This window comes from Myotis lucifugus, unplaced genomic scaffold (genome assembly GCF_000147115.1).
Source record: "Myotis lucifugus unplaced genomic scaffold, Myoluc2.0 scaffold_11, whole genome shotgun sequence".
In the NCBI taxonomy this organism is placed as follows: domain Eukaryota; kingdom Metazoa; phylum Chordata; class Mammalia; order Chiroptera; family Vespertilionidae; genus Myotis; species Myotis lucifugus.
The window spans coordinates 15,057,540-15,079,195 of NW_005871059.1; positions in this window are offsets into that span (position 1 = coordinate 15,057,540).

Below are 21,656 nucleotides of genomic sequence, written 5' to 3' on the forward strand. Positions count from 1 at the left end.
TGCTGCTTCCACAGCTGCAGAGACCTCCTGTCCTGGCACAGCTGCCCCAGGAGCAGGTCTTGCCCAGTGCTATTAATATTCTGGAAAGTTCTCTGGCTCATACAACTGGAGAGTCTCTGGCTCATACACACACACACACACACACACACACACACAACTTTTTTCCCCTTTTTCCCCCTTTCTATTATAGATCTGCGGAAAAGCAGTAGCTACCACGTTTCCCAAACTGGCCACAATGAACCCCCAGAGGGAACGTGATAGATAAGAGACACAGTGACAAGACACTGAGAGAGACATCAAAGGGTTGCATCGGCTTCCTCCAGCTCTGTAACCAATTCAAGAGATAGGCTTCCCCAGTTGGGGTGGGGGTGGGGGACAGCTTCCTATTTGGCAGGGTTGAGTCTAATCTAGTCTCTGCAGGAGAAAGTAACTTGCTGAATGAGTGATGTCTGTTGAGGGCGCTGGGCCCGCGGAGTGATGGCACCTGCGCCGTGCAGCAAGCCTAGTTTTACACCAGCCTATTGACAAAAAGGCTTCCCGCTGCTTAGGTAGACTTTGAGATGACAGGATGGGCTCTTACACGATCTTAGGCTCCAAACACACATTCATGGCAAGTTTTCTAGAAGAAATATGAATAGGAGAGCAAAGATGAAGAGATTTTGACATTTATTCCCATATGATATATGAAATAGAAAATACAACGCTAATACACTTTTTTTAGAAGATGGGGTGGTATGACTTTTATTCAAAAGCATTTACACCCACACATTTTTTCACAGTTAGATATACAGTGACAATTACATGTATTATAGTTTACGGATTTGTTCAAAATAGAAACATTTCTAACTAGTATTTCATCTACAAAATTAGATTCACTTCTGGACATTATGCCAACTTCTTCAGTGAAGCAGTTGTTTATCATCGGTGACAAAACGTTATAACAAAGTTGGATTGTTGCTTTAGAGAGCAGCTTAACTTCATTCTGGCTGACCTCCTTCACTTGTACTAGAAATTTATCTTTTATGAAAAAATGACGTATATCCAAAGTTCTGATACAGTATAATGTTTGTAAGCTAATACACCCTATTTTTTTTTACCTTAAAAAATATACACTAAACAACAAACCAACTTTCTCTCCTCAACTCCTCCTCAGATTCCAAAAACAAACAAAAGAGAAACAAAGCAATAAACAAACAAAACATGTTTCCTGCACATGTGTGTGCCTGTGTGTGTGTCTGCATTAGAAGAACACCGGGAACTGCCAATTTCCATGAACTATTCGTAGCAAAAAGGTGGGGAAGCCTGTGAGTGGGAACTTTGAGAAATGCCAAAGGAGTAATATTATCTTAGAAAGGATATTTTATGTCAATTTTTAAATGGCCGACAGGTATTGCATTTGTTGCCTAACCCCCTACTCTATGTGGTGTTTGACAAGAGCCGCAGGTAGGCAGCTTCAGGTGAGCAGGAAGGGAATGGGAAGGGCCGAGTGAGGAAGGAGGACTGGTGGCTACCGGTCAGCTGCGGTTATCCACACTGAGCTAGTAAATACGACCTAGGTCCTAGGGCCTAGGCCCTAGGCCATGTCTCCTGACTTTGGGGAGTTGCCAGGTGCATGTGAATAAAGGAAAAACTCAGAGACACAGGAAGAAGAAAGACCAATATTTGCTCTTGGTATCTGGCTGCTAAAACAATTTACGCAGATCACACTGGGCGAATAAGGAGAGGCCAATGGGCTGAGCAGCAACTTAGGAGGGGAACTGTCTCAAGACATGGAGGGAGTGTTCACATCCTGTTAAGCTTGAGGCTAGCGTTAGTGTTTGCAGTAAAGCTATGGAAAATACTGGAAGATTTGGGCAGGCAGTTTGAAAACAAAAAAGTGTGCTCCTTGTAATCGTGTGCCAGCCTCTCTGCCAGCCGAGGAGAACCAGCCCAGCTGAAGACCATTTCCTCTTGCTCGGATGCCCATGTGCAGTGATTGATTCTTAAAGGTCACGGATGGCTTGCCAGCACAGTTTTGCATGAGGAGTCCAGCTTTCTGTTTGAACGTTAGTCAGATACGCATGTGGCACCTGAGCAACCAGGAGGAGATTGGGAAGAACAGATTTTCTTTTGGCTCAATCACTGTCAGCCTGGAAACTCTTATATTTTGAGTACTTTGTTGGGCCTGGTATTCCCAATCCCATAAAAAAACCCTTTTGTAATATTTTTATACCACAGTCTTAAATGTTTACCCTTTTCCCCACCCACACACTCTGTTATAGTTTTTCCTCTTCTTCATTCCATTTCCTCCTCCCTCCCTCAAACTGTTTCTAGACTGCATATCAGGTACGGTGCAGCGGCTGGAGATTTATTCAGGAATACAAAACAGTCCTGGCATCAGGGTGTTCACAGTTTATTTTTTGAAAAAAATATTTTTATTGATTTTAGAGAGGAAGGGAAAAGGAGAAAGAGATAGAAACATCAATGATGAGAGAGAATCATCGATTGTCTGCCTCCTGCACACCTCATACTGGGGATGATGCACACAACCCAGGCATGTGCCCTTGACCAGTATTGAACCTGGGACCCTTCAGTCCACAGGCCGATGCTCTATCCACTGAGCCAAACCAGCTAGAGCAGGGTGTTTACAGTTTAGTGGAGACTTGGAAAGAATTAGTAGCAGACAACCTTATGGATGCCACAAGGGAGCACATGCACCAAGTGTGTCCTGAAAACCCTGCAAAACGTTACAAGTCCTTAACTGCTACTCAAATACAATTTGTTTTGGTATCATTTATCTATCTGATCAGTACATGGTTGTTGATGCTTTTTATTTTTAACTCATCTTTCTTTTTAAAAGTTTACTTATTTTTAGAAGGCGGCCTTAACTAATACATTTCAACTGTCAATGTAAGAAACATTCAAACCTATAGAACAGTGGTTCTCAACCTTCCTAATGCTGCGACCCTTTAATACAGTTCCTCATGTTGTGGTGACCCCCAACCATAAAATTATTTTCCTTGCTACTTCATAACTGTAATTTTGCTACTGTTATGAATCATAGTGTAAATATATGATATGCAGTATGTATTTAGGCTACCCCTGTGAAAGGGTCGTTCGACTGCCAAAGGGGTCATGACCCACAGGTTGAGAACCGCTGCTATAGAGAATTTTTGTGAGTTAATTTGAGCCAAATTGTCAACAATTGCCAGGAAGCAAAATCTCAATGGATTGAGATAATGCTCCTGGAGAATGGCAGTTTTGCACCGTATTTTATACATTACAATAAAAAGAGGAGGCATAAGTGAGTTAGTACATGAAAACCATTGGTGATAGATTAGGAAGCAGGAGAAAGTAAAGGTGGGGGGACCTCTGTGATTGGATGAAAAGTAAAATGATAGACACATACATCTCATATAGGTCAGCACAGGATAATTAACAATCAACAATTATCAGGATAACAATAACAATGAAAGGATTTATGGTCTCTGCCCTGGTTTGTTGGTTGTGCCCTGAGGGGTTTAGGAAAAGGGCAGTTACCCTGACTTTCCAAAGGTATGTTATGGTAGATAGAAAAGACATTGGACAGGCTCTGTTAAGGTAAAGATTGACTTTTGTCAGGGAAGATACTAGCTGGGACATGACTAGCTGTCATAAACTGCTCTTAGTTAAGAAGTTTTAATTTCTGACCATCCTTTGTGGTTATTTTAGGTCTCTGAGTTTGCAAGGCCACTACACAGGCCTTCCCTGAACTTGTCAGGTTAGCATGTGGCCCCTTTTCATCCCCACAACCAAGATTTATTGAATGTTTATTAGATGCCAGCCAGGCATAGTGCTCAGATTTTGTAGTTACAAAGATAAATAGAAAATGCCCGATTTAAAATAGCACATGGTCTTATGCATGAAACAGATTTTTAAAATAATACCATAATTCATGTAGGTAAATTCTGGAAGTTCTGTATGAAGTACTATAAGAGCATAGAGGTGGGTTGGTAGAGTCACATTGAAAGGGTGACATTTGAGATAATGCTTAAGAATGATTAATAGTTCACCAGACCAACGGGTGGCACTGTATTTATTTCAGATTTTGCCTAAGAGTAGGTACAATGCAGTGAGTTTTTACAGCTATGGAATGCAAATATTTCAAAATTAATGATCTCCCATCATGTTCTTAAGTGTTTTGGTTGCCTTTACTACTCAGGTCATGTTACTCAACCCCTGCCCTTTCTCAAGGTCTCTCCTACTTCACTCTGCTCTTCCATTTCCCTGGCCCATCATCTAATGGTGTCCTGTAAGTCTTGTAAGTTAACTCTCCACCATCCTCTCACCAATGAGCCTACTTCTCATCACCAAAAGACTCATTAATATGACCCACTCAAAAAAACCCTCCTTCTCCAGGTCTCATCATACAACATAGGCTTTAAAATTCCAGCTTTTTGCCTTCAGCTTCTGTAAGCAGAATAGACATTTATTTTTCCACTATCAATTATTGAAACTAAAAGCACCAGATTTCTTTTACCTTAAGAGAATATATACTAAAAAACAGCAACTTCCTTTCTTTACCTCCTCCTTCTATTCCAAAAACAAAACAAAAGAGAAACAAAGAAATAAACAAACAAAACATACCCCCCTAGAAAGTAGAAATCACTGCAATCAGTTTTCATCTCTCTATATAAAACCCTAATATGCAAATAGACTGAATGGCAGAACAACCAAACAACTGGTCACTATGACGTGCACTGACTACCAGGGGTGTGCACGGAACATTGCAGGCATCAGCAGCAGGTGGCAGAGCACAGAACATGGTGGGCATCAGCCGTGGTGGGATGGTGGAGCAGCTGAGCGGGGGAGCCAGACCAAGGCAGGGCACTGGTCACTGTTATCAGGGCGAGCCCCTGGTGGTTACTGAAATTTCTTTGTTCCTGCATGCCACAGTCCCACTGGGTGCTCACACCCACTGGTCCAGATCACTTGGAACCATCAGCAGGTGCGAGCAGCAGCTGCTGGCCCCGATCGCCCCTGAGGGCTTCTCCACCTCCCCCTGCTCCTGAGGGGTGATCAGAGCAGCAGCCGCCAATCACACCTGCTGCTGGCGCTGGCCCCAACTGCTCCTCGCAGTCAGTGTGTGGGAGTGGCGGCGGCGGGAGTGGGGCTGTCGCCAGAGAGAGGACCAGGGGCCATGGTGGGAGGGATCAAGCAGAGGTGCAGAGGATGGTCTGAGACCTGCCCCTGTGCCCACCGCAGCTTCACGGCCCACAGTTCCTTTCAAGGTGCACAAATTTGTGCACTGGACCCCTAGTTTTTAAGAATTTTCATCTCTATGAATTATAGTTGACTCTTGAACTCATACTTTCCTAAGTATTTTATACTAGTATTGCTATCATCATAATTAGCTAGTTTATTAATATTAATATAGGAAGAGAGCAAAAGGGAGGCCAGACATCAGCATGGTCATCTGGGCAGCTTCTCCAGGAAGCTCAGCTTCACTCTCCACAGGGAACCACTAGTCCATTCCCTGTAGATCACTGGGGGAGGGGATCCAACAAAGGGGAGATGGGCGCATGCGCAGTGAGGTCAAGAGATGTAGGGAAGGTGCTTGTCTGTCAGTATAGCCTGGGAAAAAGATCATTGGCTAGGAGGGTGGAGCTCCTGGGAGTGTGAAATCTAGGAAAGGTAAACTCCTCAGACAGAGCATTTCCCCTCCCTTTTTACTCTGGCCTCTGGTTCCCCCTTCTCTCTCTTGCTCCATGACTCACACTCACCTGACATGTGGTCTTAAGCAGCCGCAAGGCCCATGGCTGTACAGAATCCCCCATGCAATGGACTGCAGCTGGGAACACAAGCTAAGCTAGTCAGACACTGGAGTGGACTGTGCTTTAATATGGAGCAGAAATTCAGGGCAGTGGCCTTGATCCTGGCTCTTCTGAAGACAAGATTGGACTTCTTCCATGGCAAAATGGACAGAGATGGGATCTCGAAGGAAAACCCCCTTAATTTTATATCATCAATTAAGCTTTCCAAGAAACGCTATCCTCCCATGGGAGCCTCAGGAAATTATTTTCCTCACGGCACCCCAAGAAACTCCACTTCCACTGATAACAGTATCAATTGTTCTGATCTATTTGTAGCTCATTATATCACATATTACATGATGTCACACCCCTACAACAGATCATTATATCACATCCCTACAATAACACAGTGCAATTACTATGTACCTTACCTGATTATTACAAGTTTGTCATATATAATTTTCCTGCCAAGCTCCCCTTAATCTGAAACAGAAAAACTGAAGAGAGCAATGGAGTCTGTGGGGGCTAAAATAATACTTTTCCTTCCACCTTCTAAATTCTTCTAGCTGGGCTAATAAAATAATAAAATAAGCAGAGACAGATTAACAGGAGGAAATACTAGTACAATTTTAATACTTATGAATAGGGAATTCACATAAACATGAAAATCCCCCAAAACAGTGAGAGAAAACTGGGTATGTCATTTTGGACAAAGGAGAAAAGGAGGTACTGGGTCTTATATTTTAAAAGTAAAAATTGGCAGTTCACAGGTAATTGAGGAAGAGCAAAATACACGTGGGAGGCAAATTCTTGATTCAATGGGACACAGAGGGTGATCTAGCTACCAGAACCCTGCCTGGACCCTTTCTTTCTACCCTAATTATTTCAATTTAGGCTAAGGCGGCATCCTGAGATTTCCTACCTGAAGCAGTCCTTTCCATCAGGAAAGGGGGAGGGTCAAACGTTCTATCCGAGTCTTTTGTTTCTTAATAACCAGCTTTGAATCAGTATCCCAAAAGGGCAGTTTTAGGTTGGTAAAACTTTGGTCCCCTTCAAGTTTTTTTAAAAATATATATTTTTATTGATTTTAGAAAGGAAGGGAGAGGGAGAGAGAGAAACATCAATGATGAGAGAGCATCATTGATCGGCAGCCTCCTGAATGCCCACTACTGGGAATTGAGCCCGCAACCCGGGTATGTGCCCTGACTGGGAATCATCAAACCAAGACCTCCTGGTTCAAAGATTGATGCTCAACCACTGAGCCACGCTGGCCAGGTATCTTCAAGTCTTTTGTGCTAATGTTTTCTAGATTTTCAAGACCAGTCTTGACTGTAAGAATCAGTGAAAATAAGGGACCAACTGAAAAATAAAGTAAGTGAATGAATAGTAGGGACATACGTGGTTTGAAGGGACTGAGGTCTAAGTTGGATAGCTTATCATTGGTTAAGTTATATAGTTACAACAATGGATTTTGCTGTTGCCTTGGTTTTTTTAGTGACTGCACTAAAGAAACCCAATTGTTTTTAAGTTCTGAGAAGAAGCAGGCCAAGTACATTTTTAGAGCATCTGCGTTTTCTGACCTTTCCTAAATTTCCTCTTTGAAGGTGGAGAAAATATTACTTTCTGAGAAAAGGTATGTTCTTGGAACAACTGCATAAGGCTAAAAATAGTGGGAATTGAACATAAGAATGCCTGGAGAGAAGAGAGCCAAACTGTAGATTTGGGTTGCTATATTCGACTTAAAATGTCTCCAAAAAAGGAAGAAAACAAAATTCTAATAGGTGATGTTAAACATCCAGTTCAAAATATTTGAAAAACAGCTGTCTTTTATGGTGTAAGAATTACTTTTTTTTAAAAAAACAACTCCTTTCATTTCATTTATTTTTCTGAGAACCTAGACTTAATTCAGTTGGCTTAGGATACTAGACATTATTGGCTGGATAACTAAATTTAGTTTTGAAATCATAGAATAAAAATCAGGACATTCTACCACAAAGTGTAGATTAACTTTCTTCACAGTTTTTAAGAATGCCAGGTTTTCTTTCAGTTAAAAAATGTCAATCTCTTTACAAAGCAATTAAGGTTTCAAATGAGGATGTGAGAACTGTCAACTGAAAATGGCTAAATGACCCACCTAAAAATCCAGTGTCATGCCCCTTTAAAACCACTATAGCATATAGTTTCCAACTTACTGAATCTTTGGGAACGAAGGGGCTGGAAGATATTAATTATTTATAGAATTTTTATTAGAAGGGATGAAACAATACAAGGCCTATGATTATTGTAGACTATTTGAGGAAGCTTTTGCTTAGGAAAACAGGAGAGCAGCTAATTTTCTTGTGTTTCCGGTGACATGTAAAGTTCTGAAACCATAAGCAGACCCAGTAAATGATTCTTTCTCCATATCTTTCTTACATTAAAATTTTGTTATTATTATTGCATATATTTCATATTATTATTTTTACTGATTCCATGGTAGTTCTGCTTTAAGTTTTTTTAACAGAAAAATAAGTTTACATTATAATAGTTTATTGCTAATCAGTAGCCTAAAGCTAAGAATACACAAATACGAAGGGTGATAAGGCATCCTTAACAACCTGTGCTACCGAAGTACAAAATAGTATTTGTTACAGTATTTAATAGTACGAAAGAAATTTTTGGTTACCTTAAATGGTGTTTAAAAAAACCCACACATTTAATTAGAAAAGGAAGAGCTGCAGGAAGGCTTTGGGAATCTTTCTGAGTAACAGGAACAAAAAAACCCTGTTTTAAAAGGTGTTTAGATGCCGCCACAAGGTGGAGCAAAGAGACCAGTCTAGCTGGGTTGTCTTGTAGCCAGGAGAGCAGGCTAGGGAAGGTTAGCAGGGAAAGTGCCTCCTCAGAGGTAAATCAGGGAAGGAGAGCAGCTGCGGGGTGTGTGTGTGTGTGTGTGTGTGTGTGTGTGTGTGTGTGTGTGTGTATGTTTGCAAATCAAGAAACTGGGTGCATGCAGGTAGTACTTTCTTCAGAGGCCAAGTTCCTCCCTCTCCTCAACACAGCGATGCTTCTCTTCCCACCTCCTCCTCCTTACCTAACATGAAGCTCTTTCTCTCTAAATTTCCCTCAAAGACAAGATTTTGTCTTTAGAAGTGACCACACAATACATACCCCCCACAGAAGGCAACTTTTCTTCTTCAGCCATAACCCATTTTTGAGTGGAGTCCATGGATATTTTTATAGAACATGAACTATCTAAGTACTATAACCTATAAGCAATGATTCAAACAGACCAGTTACCACTGATCAAGTGTTATGCATTTTAATCCACATCCTTCCCCTAACTTGAGAGACTTGAAAGAGTATGAAAAAGGGTAGGAATATCAAAGATATTCCAGAGGCCTCAGCTTGATGTAGTTGGAAGAGCACTCATAAAAGTTTCAACATTTTCCATCTGGGCTGTTAGCGAGCGTTGCCAGAGCAGGGCAGCATGGGAGGGGATCGACCTGGAAAATCCCCTGCAGGGACTAATTTTCCTTTTCTCGGAGAAAGGTCTGGGCGTGAGAGGAAAAGTCCTGCAGGTATTACTGAAAGTCACAGTCTTCAGGGTGGTGGTTTTTTCTCCTGACTTGCAGGCCTGAGATTTAACAGCCACAAAAAAGCACTTAGAAAACTGTATATTTCTGTTAAACATTACTCACTCCCAGGACAAGATTTTCTCTGTAAGATGATCATTAAGCAAGGATGTTCCTCAAGATGTGATTTGTACATATACCTTTTGAGTAAAAGAGCTGCCTAATACATAAACATATGTCTACTCTCAACTCACAACTAGTTTTTAATTGGTCTTAAATGATGTGGGTGCTTGAGGTCACGGTGATCGATACTATAGTTCTTGCCCTCTATAGAGCTTTTTCCCATGACTATAATTGGATAAACACCAAAAGAAAAGTAGATCAAAGTTTCCCTGATTAAAGAGAGGGTCAATTACATTTGGAAACATTCTTTCCAGGAAGCAGAATTCAAATGAACCTTGGATATTGATCACCTTAGTGATTTAACACACAGGACCCACAATTCTAGGTTTGCAATAACAATTTAATAAAAGCTAACATTCATGGAGTGCCTCGTCTGTGCTAGGCAAGGTGCTATGGACTCTACATGTTGAATCTTCACACTGGCCCCATGAGTTAGGTAGTATCATTACTTCTGTTTTATAGATGAGACAACCATGGCACGGAAAGGTTTAACAACTTGCCTAAAGTCACAAAGCTGCTAAGTGGTTAAGAAAGCAGTCAGGCCAGTTTACAGAGCTCAGCCTTTTAACCACTACACAGATCCAAGCTCTGTTTGAAATGTGCAGGTGAGCATAATTGTACAGGTGCAAGATAAATGCACTCATTATTTCAGCACCTGGTCTATTAAGAAACTCATCTACTTGGCAACCTTATGTATTTGGAATACAATTCAGACCAGGAACAGCAGCCCTTGGAAACTAATACAATAGCTGAACGCTTTAGGGAAGTATTTGATTTAAGAAAAACTTTAACAAAGTCTCTATAACCCTGTTCCAAACCATCCTAATCAAGTGTCTAAAAACTCTCCCCTCCTTTCCTGTCAGATTGTCTTTGTTATTACCATTCCACCTATGGAACAACAGTAGACCTTGAGTTTTTAGATGTAAGTCAATGGTGGTATACAAAACTATGGATTGTTCTCTGTGTAGTACCAAAATTACTTTATAATGCTGTCATGGTTTTACTGACATAGACCTTGGAGCTTAGGCAAGCTAGAGCAACTGCAAAACATGAACACAAGTAAATAGATTGCATCTTTTAAAAGGCTAACAGCAAGAAACACGATAATTGGGCTGTTAAAATTCAGAGCAATTAAAATTATATACTTAATCTGTATATTAATATAGTGATCTTACTATTTTCTTTACAAATCTACTTATTGTTCCATCAAAGTAGCCAAAGCCATTAATGACCTTTAGAAAGGAAAATATGGATTACAGCAATTCATTTTTTTGGTATGAGGAGATTATGTTCATCCATGAATAAAATATTAATGGCACTTAAGGAAGACTGTCTAAATCTTGCTTATAGAAACTGCTTGAGCAATTCTACTTAATTTCTGAAGATAATCTGACTTATTGTATGGTTTCCAAGCTATGTGGTATGGAGGACAAAAGAGTTTTTAAGGTGCAAATGTTAAATTTAAAGTAAAATGACTTCTTATTTCTGATTTATATAATATAGTCAGACTGAAGATAGAGTGTGAGAAAATATAGAGATGAACAAGACATTCCCTAGTTCCAGAAACTTTTGGTTTATTGGGACAGATGAACAATTGTAACCAAAGAATTACAAACCATAGAAGTCAGTGCTACAGTGGAGTCGGAAATAGACGTATGAGAGTCTCCCAAATGATACTTCAGTGGTCTTTCTTTTAGTTTGGAGGATGCCATGTGAATGATAATTATCTTGAGACAACCTGTTCCTGTCCTTAGTCTGAGAACATATGAGAAGGATCTACAGTTCCTCATAGCATGTGTCAAAGGCTGAATTGGGCATTTGCTGCTAATCCTGCTCTTGCAATGGTTTTTGTTGGTCTCACTGATTCTTCTCAGAGGCTAGAAGGACAGGTATACCTATATTCAATTGGACATTGGTTCAAACTTGGCAAAGTTCTGAATTTCTTTCAGAAAGGATGTTACTGGTTAAGAAGGTTCATCACTACAGTATTGTGAAGACAACTTAGAGGTCAACCATTGCCATACATGAGTTGATATTTCTTCCTTGTGATACTGAGAATTCATTTGTGTCATGTTCTTTGCCATTTTGGTTCTGATACATGCATGAAACCAAACCTTCTCCTGTTCCTCCTTCAGTCCTCTCACCTAGTTGCTCATGCCACAGAATTAGAAGACCTTCTACTTCTTCTTTTCCTGGGTGTTTTCTGTTGTGAGACAGTTAATTCTCCCTGGGTATCTTGTATTTCTGCAAATCTTGCAAGCAAAGCACCAAGTGCTCATTGTTTTGCATCATCTTTATAAGGATGTGTGGAGAGTGCTGAGACTTAAAAGATAGAGGCAGTGTCTCTCTTTGGAGCAAAGTACAAATCTGCTTACAGTCTTAGAAGACAGATATAGTGCCTCCCTCCAGAGAAAAGGGCAGGCAGGCTTAATGCTCATGATGTGATTTGGGTTCCCAGAACTCAGTCCCCCCATAATACAACCTACTGTGTTTGTAGGTGTCATCTCACACTTCTTTGTGTCACCATGTGGACATAGAGGTCCAAGGCACTGGCCCAACAATGCAGATACCCTGGCTATGGCTACTGTTATTGGTAATAAACAGTCCTTTGTTTCTGACTTAAGAGACTAGTGTCTTCTCTCAGCATCCATGAAACTATGGCAGGCTAAATTATTAGATCACAGGTAGGGTAAAATCTCCAACCTTTTATAATTCTTGACATTTCCCTCACTCATGTATTCACCCTTCCCCCAAATTGGGCACTGGACTTTGTAGAGTATTTCCTCTTCAGAGCTCTATAATTTTTCTTTGAAACCCAATTGCTGTAGCTACTTATTAGCCTCTCTAAATCCAGCCTCATCCCTCTCTGTTTCTTAATCAGTCTTCAATGTTACTTCTGTAATTATCTTTTCTAAAATTCTCTTGAGAAAATCTTTCATTGGCTTCCCTAGGAAGGTGATGATGTTAGATAATTGCCAATTCCACAGACTGGCATCCAAGTTTTAATCAATCATTCCATTACTTAATTCTCCCACCTTAACTCCTGGTGTTCCCAAAGTGCATATTATGGATTCTTCAGATTCCTAATACTTTTCCATATTAATATCTTTGCACATGCTAGAACAACCCATTAAACTTCCTACCCCATCCAAACCTGGTAAATCTTATCCATCAGTCAAGAGTCAACTAAAGTGCTCTTCTAAAGAAAAATTTCCTGACACCCCACTTTCCAATATGACTTAGATGTAGACCTCTGACTTCCATAGCACCTTAAGCACATCTTCTAAATTACATTATATAGCATTGTATCATAATTGTTGGTTTAAGAAAGAAAGCCCCATCTTTCTGACTGGTATTTTCTGTGTTCCCAGAAAAAGTTGCTGCTCATTAACCTTTCTTAGATACATGACCGAGTATACAATTGATGAAGAAAGCAGAATGTAGACTACTCCTGGAAAGTCAGAAGTGTAAGTTATGAATATGAGGGATATTGATGAAGTTGTCTTTGGTATACGCAGAATGTAGATCTACCTTTTCTACCTGTTATTTGTGATAATTACTGATGTGTTTTCTGTCTGAGTTATAAATATCATCAATGAATTGGCCATTCAAATTCCTTAGCCTCTGTTGACACAGCTGGCCTTGATCTATGTTATTAACTTTGTGCCAGTCGGTTTGAAAAGACTCAAAACAGCGATTGCAACAACCTTTCATGAATGAATCCAAGTTTAACAGTAAAAACAGGATCTTCCTGACTTGCACTGCTGGAAACCTGAGCGCTGCACCTGGGAAATGTACGGAGGGAAACACCCAGCTTCTGTTCCTGTTTCACCCCAGAGAAATGCCAGGAAGAAGGAGCGCTGTGGTGGCGGCCGAGGGCATTTAGGTGCTTCCTATGCTTCCTCCCCAAAGCTGACCCTGCATTCCCAATGAGGGCAAAGCAAAGGAAGCAGGAGGATATCTGATTTGGGGCGGGACTGCCAAGTAAGGGAAGGCAAGAAGAAAACAGAGACACGTATGATTTGGGGCTCCAGGGGAACAACCAATGCCCTTCCTTCATGTCTCTCTCCTGTGTATATTTTCGTAGCTTCTCAGTTTCAGTTCACTGGCAGCCCCGGGAATGAACGCCAAGTGGGAAGATGTAACTGGGTGAAGAACTCTGAAAAATGAAATGCCTTGGGCTCACTGTTTGAACCTAGGAGGCAACTTCGCTCACTTCCAGAGCCCACAGGCACGCATTGTGTGGTACCCTCCAAGCTTGGGCAGCAGGAGGAACCTGTGATGAGCCAGTGCCTCCTCATCAAAAAGCAAAGGAGAGGATCTGACAGTCGCCAATCAAGCGAGGAAGCTCCAACCAAGATTCCTACCTGAACTAAAAGCCTGTTTTCTGGAGCAGGGGTGGACCTGGGGACAGATACTTCCTCTCTGAGACAGCTTTGAAGCCATCCCTTAGTAAACATGCCTCCTCTCCAAGCTGTGCACACACACCGAGCTACCACCCACACTTCTGCTCCTACCACCCAGGAGAAACCCCAGGGGAATGGCCTCCTCACACTGAGGATGAAGCAAAGAACAGCGGGGATGCCCATGACCTGCTGGTATTGGGCACTGGGGACTGCGGTCCTGGCTTCCCACTGCCACAGAGAGCTGGTGTTGGAAGGGTATGCACTGAGTTTGAACTGGCATATTTCTAAAGTCTTTTTTTTTAAAGGAATATTTATGACAGGAAATCAGGTTAGACATTCCTGAAGCTAGCAAGAGCTTATGAACACGCTGTCCTATTCTCCCTGGACATGTAAACGCAGTTACTTTTTTGAAAGAAGGCCCAGGTACCTCATTCCTTTACATTTAACCCGAGCCTCTGGAAGAATGCAAACATTGATTGGAAGCCAGGCCTCTGGTAAAGGATTGCCATGTGCGGGCCATGCAAGGAAATTCCTCCTCGCCGCCAGAATTTATGCTGCAGCGTGAGCTATGAATAGAAAGTTTGTGCGTGGTTATGAATATGGATAAAATACATCACTCATGGCCAGGGCATGACAAGTGAAATTGAAAACACATATTTTGGATCACACGATATTTTCACAAATATATTAAAAAGAAAATAAACACAGATTGTGTGTGTTCATTTACTGCTTGAAGGACCTTTGGGGAAAAGAGACATCAACAACTTTTCTTTCCAAACCATTTGCTTTTCCTTGTGCTTTTTAGCACAGAGCTGGACCCTCTGGGAAGGAATGGGGTCTCATAGAGTGCACGGTAAGTAGTTTTACTGGCAGGCGGATACCCCCTTCCTGGAGAAGACAAGGATCTGAGCCTTTGACCGTGTCCAGGAAGAACTCTGTGGCTTGGGGAGATGTGTTAGGCTCATTCCTATTAGTATTTGTTTACTGCCCCTTTAGTCTTGGAAAGATTCTGGTGGCTTATGTGTTTTATGCTTGCATTCCATTCCTTGCTTTATTATCCGTGAACATTAAGGCTATATCTGTGTTGTTAAGCATCCAGATAAAAATGGAAAATTTGCCATTTCATGTCATGCACAGAGGTCTGGCTTCTGGCAAAATTCAGAAAGAGGAAAAGGTGGTTTTTATATCCACCCCACTCTGACAGCCACTCTCCGTGATAGCAAGCCTCTTCTCTGCCTACAGGTGACCCAGCCTCCTGTGTTATCCTTATATGCCCAAAAGAATTACTCATATACTTACCATCCAAGCATGCCTCTCTGGACTGAGTAGCTTACTTAATTTCTGCTCCTCTCTTTTATTCTCCTTCCCTCCAATTATTTTTTTCTGCTCGTTCCCATCACCTTGAGATCCTGCACTGTAGGATGGCTAACTAATCTGATAATTCAGTGGATTATTCTCTGGTTGATTCCAGGTGGCATCTTTCCACTTAATATGGATACTTACATTTTAAAAAGTGTGTTTTTATTGATTACACAGTGGAAGGGAGAGGGAGAGATAGAAACATCAATGATGAGAAAGAATCACCGATAGGCTGCCTCCTATATGCCCCCTACTGGGGTTCAAGCCCAAAACCTGGCCATGTGCCCTGACAGGGAATCAAACCAGCAACCTCTTGGTGCATGGAATGATGCTCAACCACTGAGCCATACTGGCCAGGCTGGATACTCACATTTTGCATTTCCTTTCCTACTTACTACCTCATCTTAAGAAACTCCCTTGGTCATAGCACTTAGCTGCAGACACATGAATTATATAGGATACACTTCTCCCATACAAGTACTAACCAGGCAAGACCCTACTTAGCTTCTGAGATCAAAGGAGATTGGGTGCATTCAGGGTGGTATGGCTATAGACAGGGAAAACTTCTATAGCTAATTGTATATTCATTGACACGTGACCTAAGGAACAGTAATTCATTGTCTGACCAGCACCCTATGATATCACCTGATACAAAAGACTCTGCCCAAATAGAAATGTATTATGTCAATTTCATTATTTCTTGGGAATTTTAAATAAGTCCACCTATTGTTACTGTGTATTTTGCAAGGTCATAATATGGAGCATAGATTAATGGCCATGAGTAGGAAGGTGTAGGGTTTCCAGTACTCAGGTTTAGTTCACATGAGACGTAGCTAAACTTTTTCTGTTTTTGATTTTCATGATGCCCTCTCGCTGTACTGGAACTTTCTTGGCAAGCACAACAACATTGACAAGAACAATAAAGATCTCCTGGGGATGGGCCTTAATCCCAGGAAGGAGGCTGCCTTGTTCATGCCAACTTCTGATGTCAAAGGCTTACCTAAAAGCTCTTGGAATAGGTGAGTAAGGGGAAGACATTGGAGCAACTGCCTGCCTTAAAAGAATCTGTTCCTTTTTTGGTGAAAACTTGAAGAAATCCATTTGTGACTTATAGAATGAGAGTCAATCTACAGAGCACTTCCTATTCCTTCTATAATTGTAGTCTTATATTCAATAATACCAATTTTTGATTAGAAATTAACTTTGCAAAACTATTAGATGTTCCTTTGTTGACTTGTGGCAATTTTACCTGCATCCAATACCTCCAGAGTGCAGAGATAGTATCTTTTACCTTGCTTTGTGCAGTACTTGGCCATAGGTTATTTCTATGGATGTTGAATAAAAAATATATATTTTTTACTGATTTCAGAGAGGAAGGGAGAGAGAGAGAGAGAGAGAGAGAGAGAGAGAGAGAGAGAATATACAAACATCATTGATTGGCTGCCTCCTGCACGGCCCTCACTGGGGATTGAGTACAGAACTCAGGCATGTGCCCTGATCGGGAATCGAACTGTGACCTACAGGTTCATAAGTCGAGCCTCAACCACAGAGCCACACTGGCTAATAAAAGTAATTTTAACATGGTAAGGCCATTGCTAATGTGATGATGATGTCAATAAGCTTTAAACTTAAGATGTGTCACCTACAGTTTTAGCTCCACCTGATATTCTATTATGCTTACTTTCTGCAGGACAATTAGAGCCATGAAGACAGACACTTGTTTGTTACTGCTACATCCCAAATGCCAAGAGCAGTGTCTTCTTTTCTTTTTTAAATTTTAACAGCTTTATTGAGGTATAATTGAAATACAAAGAACTGCACATTTTTAATGTATACAATTTGATGAGTTTGGACCTATGCAAACACTCCTGATATCATTGCCATCATCAGGTAATAGACATATCTAACTCTTCCCAAAGTTTCCTTGTGTTCGTGTGTGTGTGTGTGTGTGTTTGTGTGTGTGCTGTGGTAAGAACATTTAACATGACAGTTACTCTTCTAACACATTTTGAAGTGCACAATACAGGTATTGCTAACTACAGGCACTGTGTTGTACAGCAGACCTCTAGAACTTATTCATCTAACATAACCGAAACTCGATACTCGTTGAACAGCTCCCCGCTTCCCCTACTGCCTAGCCCTGGAGCCTTTAATGTAGTAGACACTTAACAAACATTTGTTGAATGCTTAAACATTAAAAAAAACTTGAAAAGGAAGCAATTTCCTCTTTCATATCCAACTTTAGTGACTGCTCTACTGCAGACAGAGTGCTTTTCTCTGTGCTGTGCCAGACCTACTTTTTTTTTTTTTACATTGGTCTGTGATTGCTGTTACCCCAGACTTTAATGAATGGTTGACCTAGTTGGTGCGATATTATTTTTTTGATAATGTGGTATTTTTGGAAGATACATACCTGATAATATTTCTTATCCTTGACACTGATGTGGTAACTAAAAAAATACACCACAAATATATGCGCTTGTTGCTAAGTAATTTGCCAATGTTTGAATAGGCAGCAAAGGAGGATGTTTTGATAGTATTTAGAAGTAGAGACAGCAAAATAAACTGTCCATTTTTTCTCTCTCAGATCTGCCTTGTTCTTCTATAAATAAATATTATGTATATATACATATATATACACATACACAAATATACATGCAAACGTACACATATAGTGTATATAAACAGATAATTAGAAAAAACTGAGGTATGCCCTTCAGTTTAGGAAGGTTAACATTTCCACAAAACTCTTAGGAAAATTAATTAAGAGAGGACTATCCTCCAAATTGCTTCAAGGTAACTTGGAAAGTTATCTCCATATGAAAAATGGCTTAAATACCGAATTCCGGTCAATTTTCAATGTTGTTTTTACAGGAGAGAAAAAACAGTCCAGGGGTAATTCATTTTCTGTCTTACTGTTATTTTTACCAGAGGGAGCATTTTTTTGGGGAGCCATTTACATTTCTAAAACTTAGTAGACTTTACTTATTTTGCAGCGATCCCAGAAAAGAAATAAAGAGTGTATACATGTAGGATTGCAGTAACAAATCAGTCTTATTGAACATCATTGTTTCCCTCCATTGTTTGGAAGAGAATTTGGAAGCAAGAGAAGTAGCATTATTTGAGGCTGGGGAAAAGAAGATTCATAAGTGCGAGAGAATCATTTAAACGATTTCACTTGTTTGTACAATGGACACAGACATTAAGCATCTCCTGAAAATATTTGCAGCATGGATCTTAACATCTTCGAGACTTGAATATCTATGGTGATCTTATGACCCGCTCACAGCATGAAAAGGCATCAATACTTTATCATCTGTGACAAACTCTTGCTAAATGTTACGCTTCCTCTATGTAGGTAAGAAATAATATTTTCTCAAAAATAAAGAAGTCCACAACATCCGGTTTGAAATGTACATTATACAGAAAACGAGGCGCATGGCTCTGCCTTCGGACCTCTCTCACTTCATGAAAACCTTGTTTAGCATATGGAAGAAATGGCTGCCTCACAGATTACTTATAATCACCTAGGCCTACTTATTATTAAATGCATAGTGCTATTTTTCATGTTATTTTCATTTATTCTATGTACATCCCTCCCCAGTTAAGTTCTGTCCTGCATTTCTAAATGGATCAGTTAATCAAACTATCATTAAGAAAATATAAGTAGGAAGTTGCAAAGGAATTAATCGTCTTAAAAATTTTCAAGACAATAATAAAATAATTTTATTTGGTATTTAAATAAAATAATACCAAGGGTTTTTGTTTAATCACTAGTATCACTAGGACCATAACTTCATAGTGGCAGGAACAATGGGAATCTTGTTTACTACAGAATACCAAGGACCTGGAATAGTGCCTGGCAACAAGAGTTGACCAACAAATACTTGTTGACAGACTGGAACACAAGGAATATGTTCTGATAGAAAAGTTCAGGGATGTACTTTAGCCAAAGAGAATGTGAAGCACAAACAGTACTAACTAGAAGTACCCTTCAAGGAAATGACCAAAACCATACGTAATTAAGAGAAGTAAACACCTCCAAAGATTTTTAGTAGAGTTTTCTATATCCAATACCATTGGAAGAATTTTAAAAATCAGAAATCAGTATAAACCCAGAGCCTGAGTAGCTATTTCCAGCCTTTCAAATGTGCAAAATACATTTTTCCTTTCTAGCTTTCAGGAGAGACCTGCAGAATCAGCATCATTTCAGGGATTGTTTTCATGGCTTTATTCTCAAGGAATAGACAGAGGCATGCCAAGAAACACAACAATAACAACAAAAGCCAAGTACACAGATGGAGGGATCAGATTCAAAAAGCCAAGGTTTTATGTATACCAGTCCAAAATAGAACAGTTTTGGGTCACCAAACTCTAATCGTAATTGGTGTGGGCCTATTCTTTTTTTTTTTTTTTTTACAATGAAAAAATTGCTTTGCAATGAAAATCAAGTGGATAGAAAGTGAAAGGTAAGACGAAATAGACAGGGGCTGGAGGATGGATAGTCTATGATGACATACTCAGATGGCAAAACTTTAAATTTAGAACAACAGTGATCCCTTGGGATGGACATGATAAGGTGCATTTTGAGGGGTTTGAGAAGAGACGCAGGGAAAATTCTCCCATGATCCCTACCCCCCTGTTCAGAAATAGAACATTGCCCATTACCTCAGAAGGCCTCTTCCAGCATATTGGCTCACCTTTCCTCCTTAACCAGAAGTAACTACTGACCTGTATTTATGTCTGTTGTTACTTAAGTCTGGGCAGGAGCTTGTGAAAACCCCAGTCAACATAGTATATAGAAATGATGCTATGTAACTACTGAGGCTCGGTCATAAAGGAGATGTGGCTTTGGCCTAGTTTTTCCTTCTAAGACACTTGTTCTGGGAACCCAATCTCTGTTTGTGAAAAAGTCAGGCAGATGTTCTGGTTGACCACTTGAGCTACTAGTAAGCTCCTGGTGAGCACCAGCTGTCATCACCAGCAGACTCACCAATGGGAGTGAAAGAGGCTCTGGATAATTCCACTTACAACCTTTGGTCTTCCAGCGGAGGCCCCCAGCACCTCGGAATGGAGACAAGCTGTCCCTATACTCCCTGTGCAAACTCATGACCACAGAAACACAATAATCACTCTTGTTTTATGTCAAGTGTTTTGGGGAATTTGTCACGTAGCAATAGATAACAGGTGCACCAGTTACTGTCTTCCATAGACTTTGTCTGTAAGATCCTCCTAGATGCACATGTTTAGATCCTGTTCAACTCATTTGTAAGATAGAGATTTCTTTTGAGCCCTGAAACCAGCATTCGCTTATGATAGCATTTGGTTTAATGGCTAATTTTATAACAAAAAGGGCTTTCATATGTTTAAGTCAATATTTGCATTACAGGAAAATGTGTGTGTATGCTATAAATAGATTTATATACTACTATACATGTGTATGTACTATAAATAGATACATATATTTAGTCCTTATTTCAGTAAATTACCTATCTTTTCATTTCATAAAAAATAAATGTAATCTGCCTTTGAATAAACTAATAGGATATATTTAAAACAAATTTGAAAGTTTGTTGGGTTGAGCGGTGAGTGTGCTGACTTGCACATATGATTAAACATGTGTGGTATGATTTTATAAAGGCTTTCATATCATAGGATGGTCAGTGCTTTTCTTACACACTATGCTTTGCTACTGAAGAAACTTCCGCCAAAACCTTTTACCTTCTGAATTTGGTTTTGCCAATCCTGTGTGACATCATCAATAAGTTACAAAACAGTTTTTATATGCTAACTACTGATGCAATACTTAATATGGAAATTTCTGAAAAGTACACTTAGGGTATTGGTGCTCACTCACTATGAAATACTGTAATTGAACAAGTCCTGTGACCTTTACCTCACTATTGTGTCTCTGCTTCTACACCTACATTTCTTTCCACCAGGTGTTGTATTTAAACTTAGAAAACAGAACTGGTAAGTGAAACACTACTACTCAGGGACCAGAAGATCCAATTTATGGCTAGGGGATGTGTGGCCTGCTAAACCCACATTATTCTCTTGCTGGCCATTTCATTCGGTGAAATGGTCAGAAATAGTTCTTTAATGCCAGTTCATGCTGAGGAGGTTCTCTACATGGAGGACCACGCTAAATGGAGTAAAAACAAAAGATTTCCCTTTGTAGCCATAGTTAAACTCCAACGCCATCTCTTCTGAAGGTCTTCCCCAATTACTCTTGATTTCCCTTTTCCCCCAGATTCCCTGTGGATAGCTGCTATGCAATGAGTCATTCTATCATATAAAAAGCATCCTGTTCTCTGACTCATGAATGCATTGCAATGTCTCCGCCTCTGCCAGCTCTCCGTAAGCGAGAGCTGCCTCTCATTCCT